This window comes from Haematobia irritans, chromosome 5 (assembly GCF_050003625.1).
Source record: "Haematobia irritans isolate KBUSLIRL chromosome 5, ASM5000362v1, whole genome shotgun sequence".
Classification (NCBI taxonomy): Eukaryota; Metazoa; Arthropoda; class Insecta; order Diptera; family Muscidae; genus Haematobia; species Haematobia irritans.
The window spans coordinates 115,193,876-115,195,167 of NC_134401.1; positions in this window are offsets into that span (position 1 = coordinate 115,193,876).

The following is a 1,292-nucleotide window of genomic DNA, read 5'->3' on the forward strand; positions in this document are numbered from 1 at the left end:
GTGCGTGTGTGTGTTTTTCTTATTTCTTCTGTGGTCTATATGACAGTGTTAAAAAAATTTGCCCATGACAAACATACTCGCCAAATAATTTTAATAAATGCAATTGTAAGTTTGTTTACTGTTAAAAGTTTTTAAAATGCTTACATAGATTTGTTGTTAGATCACTTACGTGCTGTACTTTTGTGGAAGTAGTTTTAGTGAGTATGAAATTTCGCGTTATTTACTAGAAATACAACATCAACCAATCTTCACACACATAAGCTTACACTAAATATGAACATACATTGCTTGTGGTCTACCCTTCAATTCAATTCACCATTCCTTAACAGTGTTATCCACAAAAAAAATTGTGGTGAATAAAGCAAAGGATTGATTAACAAAGCATCAATATCGTTGACAAAGCAAGAGCGGCAAAATAAATATACAATGGTGTGGTGCAGGGATGGAAAATACAATTTTTAAGAAAGTACAAGAAATCGTCTTTTTTGAGCGAAAATGTACTTTTCACTAAATTTCAACAAAAACTCCATTGGAAGATTATTGTTAACAACTCCTTTAGCCTAAATTTTAAAGAAAATAAAATTTTGTTTGTCAACTCCTCGATTTTAAATATAGCTAAATAAAAATTCATTTTTGACAAAATTTTCTAAAAAAATAAATTTTTGAGAAAATTTTCTATAGAAATAAAGAAATAAAATTTTGCGGAAATTTTCAAAAGAATTACAATTTTGAGAAAATTTTCTATAGAAATAAAATTTTTACAAAATTTTCTGAAGAAATAAAAATTTGACAAAGTTTTCTATAGAAATAAAATTTTGACAAAATTTTCAGAGGAAAAAAAATTTTAACAAAATTTTCTATAGAAAATAAAATTTTGACAAAAATTTCTATAGAAATAAGATTTTGACAAAATTTTCTATAAAAATAAGATTTTGACAAAAATTTTCTATAAAAATAAGACTTTAACTAAATTTTCTATAGAAATAAAATTTTCACAAAATTTTCTATAGAAATAAAAATAACATTTTGACAAAATTTTCTATAGAAATAAAATTTTGACAAAATTTTCTATAGAAATAAAATTTTGACAAAATTTTTTATAGAAATAAAATTTTGACAAAATTTTTTATAGAAATAAAATTTTGACAAAATTTTCTATAGAAATAAAACTTTGACAAAATTTTCTATAGAAATAAAATTTTGACAAAATTTTCTACAGAAATAAAATGTTGACAAAATTTTCTATAGAATTAAAATTTTGACAAAATGCTCTATAGAAAAAAAATGTTGAC